General features: G+C 38.4%; 1 long non-coding RNA gene across 1 annotated transcript; it reads right to left on the bottom strand.

Moving 5' to 3' along the window:
• Positions 1-1155: 1155 nt before the first annotated feature.
• LOC145134284 (uncharacterized) lies at positions 1156-3036 on the bottom strand. The gene is made up of 3 exons (XR_013719061.1): positions 2770-3036; positions 2047-2094; positions 1156-1860 (listed from the first exon to the last, which is right to left on the bottom strand). It is a non-coding gene; the product is annotated as an uncharacterized LOC145134284 (long non-coding RNA).
• Positions 3037-7220: the final 4184 nt, after the last annotated feature.

Below are 7220 nucleotides of genomic sequence, written 5' to 3'. Positions count from 1 at the left end.
AGCCCAATGGCTTCACACTCAACAAGTGGTTGATTCATTGTAATGTTTTTTGTCTATTTGTTGGTTGGTACATCAATACTCTGTCTAATCTTTGTTCTTTTTGTATATGATATAATCTCTTAAGAAGCTCAAGTTCTTCCACCTTCCACCTGGGTAGTTCAAAACTTAAGGACCCTTCGGGAAAGGGGGGAAAGAAAGGTATAGTGGTTGATTCATTATAATGGTTTTCGTCTACAACAACATTTTGTCTAATTTTATTTTATTTTTCTTTTTGCATTTTATAGGTTCTTGAGAACCTCAGGTTCCTCAACCTTAAAAATTCGAAGGTCAGGACCCTTGACCTTGGGATGACTCCCAATCTTAAGAGGTTAGATCTTGAAGGATGTCATGATTTGAAAGAGATTTATGCGCGTGTCGGATGTCTAGAAAGGCTTATCTACGTAGATTTACGTGGTTGTCGATGGTCTCTCTCTTTTCCTTTTGTTAAACAATTGGAACCACATGTGATTCTTAGTCTACCTTATGTTAGCTGTGAAAGTGGATCCCTTGGAGAAATTTCCAAGGGACCTCACAAACAATCTACGATTTACATTTGTATATTATAAAGAACTACCATCGTCAACGACATGAATTTTTTTTAAGACTGTTTTTCTAGATCTTAAGCCTTGCCCAAAACTTGAGAGTGTTTCGGGAACCATTTGTGGCTTACAACATCTAAGAGAAGTTAAATTTCAGGGCTGTATTCCGGAGGTGCCCAAGGAGATTGACCGGTTGAAAGGCTTGGAACAACTCATTTTGTTGTCTACACCCGTCAAACGTCTTCCTGATAGTGTTATGTATGTTGAAACATCTGAAATGTCTCAAACTTAGTGATTGCCGGCATCTTGAAGAGTTGCCAGAGAATCTTGGCTTATTAGAAAATTTAGAGGTGCTGATGTTCATTTCTATAAGTATTAGACGTCTTCCAGGTAGCATTTGCATATTGATTCATCTGAAATCTCTACAACTCGAGTCTTGTGGACGCCTCGAGAAGTTACCCGAGGATATTGGGCAATTAGAGAGTTTAGAGATGCTAAACTGGGACAGTGTGAATCTTTACGAGTTATTCCAAACAACATCTATAACATGAAATCTTTAAGTCATTTCTATCTCCATGAATGTAGTCAAGTTGAGAAATTGCAAGAGGATTTTGGAAACCTAAAGCTTTTACAAGGGTTAAATATAGGGTTTACAGGAATAAGTCATCTTCCACACAGTATTTCCTCGATGAATGGTCTACGTGTTTTCGGATACGTATCACTTCTTCAGTCTTGTGCTTTTGCAACCGATATATATACCTCAGAAGTATTTGGACCCCGCTGCCACATACAAGCCATGGATATCACACCGGCACCCACAGAATTAAGGAGCCAGTCCACACAGAAGTATCTTAGCAGGTCTTATTATTATTATTATTATTATTAATTATCTTATACTTATATTCTAGAGACTTAGTAAATCATGGAGCAGTGTGGAATATTAATTAGGGTTGTGCATGGCTCGGTTTTAGACCCAAATCGAACCCAAACCGAAAATGGTCGGTTTATGGTTTTCAGAACCCAATAGGGTCGGTTTCTGGTCGGTTCGGTTTCTTGTGTTCAACTCATAGACTCATGGGTTCTAGATTTAAATTCATGGGTTTTAACCCATTTTCCAGAAATGCACAAAACCATCATATCCTAAAGTTGTGGTCAATTTATGAGCTTCTTTGTGCTTTGCATTGGAGTGAATTTTCCAATCGACTTGTAGCAACTTCTTGTCCAACGGTTTTTCCTTTTATTTTTGTATCAATCAATTCTTTTTTAATCGGCATATGAATGTCTGCACATTCAATTAATCACCATCATTAGTAAATGCATCAACCATCATTAATTCAAACTTAGTTTTTAAGAAGAGATGGAGGAAGGTGCAATGTTTTTTTTAGCAAAATGTTGTTTTTAAATCCTGAACAATTGCTAGTGTATATAGTGTGTGGTGTGAAGAGACACAAAATGAAAAAAACATTACCATTTGCTTTTGGATCATCTTCAACTTCCCTAATCATGTCATCCTCACCTACAAAACAAAACAAAAAAAAAAAGATTTCATCCACTTCCTCATCATCACATCGTTTTAATAGAAAAAAAAGTGTTAAAAGATTCACTTATATGACCTATCCTCTATACTCTCCATACCAGACCTCATCATGAAATCTTGCATAACATAATAGAGTTTCACACAATAAAAACACCAAAATATTAGGCACTTCTATTGGACTATAAGTGCAAATACTTATTTGAGATCAAAGGACAAGTAATCATTTCATAGTCAGATCATCAAAAATTACAGGTCCTACTACCATCCTCACAAATAGAATAGCGTCACTTTGAATCCGTTTTTAGGTTTTATGACCAAATACATATAAGTATTGGTGTGTCTGGATCCAACTAGGCGAGGAGGCCAATGCACAATGCTTGTTGATTTTTTTTCTTCTTTACCTATTTTACAGCTCTTTGCAAACATATCTGATGAACAAATGATACAATGATAGTAACTTTTAATTGAACACTTCTCTTATTGTCTATGTATATAAAAAACGACCCATAAACAGAAACATTAACCCTATACAAAACGACCCATAAACAGAAGACGTTTACTGGAGAAGGACGAACCATAAAGGCAGAAATCAAAAGTAAAAGGGCCAACCACAACGATTTTTCTAGAAATCGACATATAGATAGACGGGTATACCTTAACCGGAGTAGTGACCATCGATGACGGTTGTCGGAGACGAGTGAAGCAGTGGCAGTGGAGAACAGTGGCAGCCAAACGGTGGCGTTTTCTCATATGCGACCGGCAAAACCCTAGACGTCGATCGTCATATGGTGCCATGGTTGATTGTATGCGACATACAAGCATCGACCGATGGTAAAGAAGAGTGAGGAGATGTGAATTAGATATTATTGTGAGAAGATGATGGAATTAAACTAAAAAATAAGAAATTATAGAGTATCGGGAATAACATATTGAATCGGCGATGATAATTATACATGGAAGTTGGGTTGGGGGAGGAGGATTAACTCGATGTTCCCGAGTTCTTTTTTTTTTTTTTTTTTTTTTTTTTTTTTTTTTGTAAATTCATTAAAAGAAAGTGAAGGAAAATATTGACACAAGGAAAATGAGGGGAGGAAAATTTATGTATTCCGTAGGGTAACCTTTGCGACCACGATATCTAGCGGCATCCTTATTGGGTAACCTTTGCGACCACGATATCTAGCGGCATCCTTATTTGGTACTTTTACACGAACATGTGTCCCGTCAATTGCCCCTATACAATTCTTGAAATAGGGATAAAATCTTTTTTTCTCTTGAATTTCTTTCGGGACAACATTACCTTTAGGTTGTTGAATGTTGTAACTTTCTAATGCTACAACTGCACGAAGAACTCCATGGAAGCACCTACTTGTTGTAGATTTAGCGTGTCCATACATGAAAGAGACCATGGTGTTTCTCATATCGTTACCTATGATGTGCAGAAACCTTGGAACATGTTCTTCAACAGACATGCGTTGTGTAGGTCGCAGGCCACCGTCACGTTGTAAGATAGTACACAACTTTGTAAAGCTTGCTCACTCACACGAAAAAGCTCACAACATGTCCCACCTTTCACAAGTTTGTGTAATAGTCGTTCTCGTTCAAGTTGACGCTTTAACATTTCTTCCTTACTTAGTAAATTTTGATTACTTTTTTTCGAAAGTCTACGATGTATTACAATGGTCATGAACATTAGTCTAACCACTAGCCTTCGTCTTTTTTCCCCATCATCATCTTGGCTGGCCATGACACTCTCCTTGTAACACCCTGACTCCCAGGTATAAGTTTTAAAGCCTTACATAAATGTTTATGGACCTACTCGACGAGTTGGTTGCCCCAACTCGTCATGTAGAGGCAGGTTAGCCCGCGTGGATTATTGGACCTACTCGACGAGTCGGAGGGCCCTGACTCGGCGAGTAGGAGCTGGAAAATGAAACCCTAATTTCCAGGGTTCTGCACTCTATTTAAAGGGTCATTAACCTCCATCAGCCTCCCTTACCGTCCCCCTTGAGCTCAGAAAACCCTAATCGCGATTTCACTCCATTTTTGTGTGTTAAGAAGCTTGGAAAGTGGTTTTTGTGAAGAAGGCTTGAAGTCTAAGGAGCTTGGAGCAAAGAAAAGCTTGTGGATCTGACTCTACTTCATCTTAGCATCATTTTGAAGGTAACAAGTTGTTACCTTGACTTCTCTCTAGCTAGATCTCTCCATGTATAGGTTTAGGACCATTTTTAGCATATATGTGAACCATTTCGGGTATTAGTCATGATCTGAAGTTGTAACTTCAGATCTGGACTTCTCTAAGTCCCTATAGTCATAAAGTTATCAGATTTAGCTAGGGGTGAGCAGCGGAACAGGGTACCCGCTTTCGGAACCGGAACCGCCTCGGAACTGCCGGTTCCGGTTCCGGTTCCTAAAGTTTTGGAACCGCTTAAGGCGGTTCCGGTTCCGGTTCTTAGTTTTTCGGAACCGCTACCCGCCGGATACCCGACGGAACCGGTTTATATATATACAATGAAAAAATAATATATCATGTTTTGATAGTCTGGACTAATATGATCGATATATAAGTGAGTAAATTCATGATATATAAAACTTGAGTTTTGTCTAGTAATACAGTAGTAGTCACTAGCTACAATTTTATACGGTTTATCTTCCTTAACTTTAAACACATGATGATTCTTATTTTAATTTATAGCTTCATAAATAGATGCATATTTTTTAAACATCAAGCTGCCTCTAACTTCAAAACATTTTTTTTCGTGAAGGCTAAATCTAATTTTCCATGAGTTATGTTATATTAGTTTTTAACAGTTAATGGTTTGTGATGGTGGATTTCTAACGAAAAAATAGTAACAAATCTTAAAACAACTGGGTACCCGGTACCGGAACCGGTTCCGGTTCCAAAATCTAAAGAACCGTTATAGCCGGTTCCGGTTCCTACATTTCAAGAACCGTCGGTTCCGGTTCCAGACAAATAAGGCGGGTACCCGCCTATGCTCACCCCTAGATTTAGCAAGCCTTGGCCCTTCTCATTGGGTTAAACCCTTCCCTTAGCTTGGTTTTGGCATTTAGGACCATGCATGTACGTAAAGTTTACAACTTTACATGGAAACCATGCCTTATGAGGTTAGATCTATAATTTCGAGCTTTAGGGTAGCTTAAAATCTTCTGAATGAGGAATTGATTGAAGGGACTCGACGAGTTGCATGGTCAACTCGACGAGTCGGATGAAGATTGGCCGTGGTGGGTTTCTGCATGGACTCGACGAGTCAGTAAGACGACTCGACGAGTCAGTTAGGGTTTTCCCGACTTTTGGACACGCGTGGACTCGACGAGTTGTCTGGAAACTCGACAAGTTAACTAAGGTTTTCACGATTTCTTGAGTTCTGGAAGGACTCGACGAGTAAGTGAACTCCACTCGACGAGTTGGGTCAACATGGACTGTTGACCTTGACCGTTGACTTTGACTTTGACCAAGGGTTGACCAGTTTGACTTCTGGGGGTATTTTAGTAAATTAGGAATTTATGGAAGTGGTCCTATGGTGAATATAGGTGGTGGAGTTTGTGGCTGTGATTCGAGAGTTTGACATTATCATTACAGTTCGACATTTATGAGGTGAGTTTTCCTCACTATACTTAAGGGTCTAAGGCACCAAGGCCAACCCTTTCGGATTGTTATCCTGATATGTTATGCTAATATGATCTGTTAGATCAGTATCCTGGTAGATAGGATGGTATTATGTTGTTATGATCTGTTAGATCGGTCTGTCTGTCTATATATTGTTATGTGATTATCTGATATATGTGCACATGTTTGATTAGTGGTTGAGGCTTATCTGCTTTGTGCGAGAGCCACAGACCTGGGCATTCCAACCCGATGGTTGTGGGCCATGAGTATTCCTTCCTGAGGATGATTGGACTCGTACTATGTGGGCATTCCAACCCGATGGTTGTGGGCCGAGGGTATTCCATTCCGAGGATGACTGGACCCTTAGTATGTTGGCATTCCAACCCGATGGTTGAGGACCTGGGGTATTCCAACCCGATGGTTGATTAGACCCATAGTATGATGTTTGTGATTATGTGTATATTGTTATATGCATGGGTACTTTGGGGTAACTCACTAAGCTTCGGTCTTACAGTTTTGGATTTTGTTTCAGGTACTTCATATGGTCGCGGAAAGGCGAAGGTGTGATCGTACACCTCCTCATGTTTTATGATTTGGATTTTTGGGATACTCTGATGTTTAAAACATTTTGAAAACAAGTTTTGTAATAATTATTGGTTTTGAAATGGTTGAAAAAGTTTAAATTTGGCATGATTTTTATGGATGTTACACTCCTAATCCTACAATACAACGTAAACACATTAATAGATTGATGAGTAATGCAACATGAAAAAGCATGACTTCGGCTAGACACTAAACTATAAATCCTAATATGAAAAAGATTGAAATAGGAACCGATCATTTGATCAAGAAAAAAAGAAAAAAGAATCCCAATGACAAAGAATACAAATTAACTATTGATTTCCAAGTCTTCAATATTGGGAATGAGTAGACTTGTGGCTTAGCACATTTACATCTTCCATAGAAAATAGACTTTGCCACAAACCATTTATTTCTATTAATACAATAAGAGCAGTTGCCTAGGACCAAAAGAGCACATTTTTTATGATTAAGAGTTTGAGTTATTTATTGTTTTGCACAGAAAACAACTTTCTGGATCGGACTATAAAAATAAGTTTTGTTTCATATCAGTTGTCAACACACATTACACAACATGTTCTATCATGTTGTCTTCTACATAACAAAACTACCTACATAGATCTTTCATCATGATGATTAATGATAATATTACATAGCAGAAGAATTCAAGATATCATAAATTTTATAACTTGTGTGCCTATTACCTAAGATCTTCAAGGATTCAACATGTGCTCATACAGGTGGTCTGAATATGAGCACCAAACCAGGTGAGGTTAGATTTATTAGTGTGCTATCAGCTTGTAGCCATAGAGTATTACTCACTCAAGGAAGAAGCTACTTCAAAGAGATGGAAACCAGGTTTGGGGTTAAACCAAGAGTGGAACATTATGCTTGTATGATT

The sequence above is a fragment of the Lactuca virosa genome, chromosome 8 (assembly GCF_052849685.1).
Source record: "Lactuca virosa cultivar CGN04683 chromosome 8, Lactuca_virosa_CGN04683_v6, whole genome shotgun sequence".
NCBI lineage: Eukaryota > Viridiplantae > Streptophyta > Magnoliopsida > Asterales > Asteraceae > Lactuca > Lactuca virosa.
This window is presented reverse-complemented; position numbering and strand designations above follow the sequence as displayed.